The following is a 432-nucleotide window of genomic DNA, read 5'->3' as shown; positions in this document are numbered from 1 at the left end:
GTCATTCCCAGCACTCCAAATTCTATCATGCCTTTTTCTCCTCCGCCACCCGTCACACCCCGCACGCGGGCCTCCGCGCCTCGCCCCCTTTCTTGTTACCGCCAAGAGGAAGAACAAAAAGATTCGCCGATAGAACCGGCAAAATTAAACTGAATTTTAAAGGACAAAAAAAGGAAGGGATGCAACACGAGGACTTTCCAGGGGTCACCCATCCTAGTACTACTCTCGCCCAAGCACGCTTAACTACGGAGTTCTGATGGGAACCGGTGCGTTAGTGATGGTATGATCGCATCATTCAATCCCAGCACTCCAAATTCTATTGTGCCTCTTTCTCCTGCGCCGCCCGTCACACCCCGCACGCGGGCCTCCATGCCTCGCCCCATTTCTTGTTTCCGCCAAGAGGAAAAACAAAAAGATTCGTCGATCGAACCG

General features: G+C 52.5%; 1 non-coding gene across 1 annotated transcript; it reads right to left on the bottom strand.

Annotated features, from left to right (window-relative positions):
- Positions 1-176: 176 nt before the first annotated feature.
- LOC124893626 lies at positions 177-294 on the bottom strand. The gene has a single exon (XR_007050802.1). It is a non-coding gene; the product is annotated as a 5S ribosomal RNA (ribosomal RNA).
- Between the last annotated feature and the right edge of the window lie 138 nt (positions 295-432).

Source organism: Capsicum annuum, unplaced genomic scaffold, assembly GCF_002878395.1.
Source record: "Capsicum annuum cultivar UCD-10X-F1 unplaced genomic scaffold, UCD10Xv1.1 ctg62619, whole genome shotgun sequence".
Classification (NCBI taxonomy): domain Eukaryota; kingdom Viridiplantae; phylum Streptophyta; class Magnoliopsida; order Solanales; family Solanaceae; genus Capsicum; species Capsicum annuum.
The sequence above is the reverse complement of the archived record's forward strand: the minus strand, read 5'-3'. Positions and strand labels throughout refer to the sequence as shown.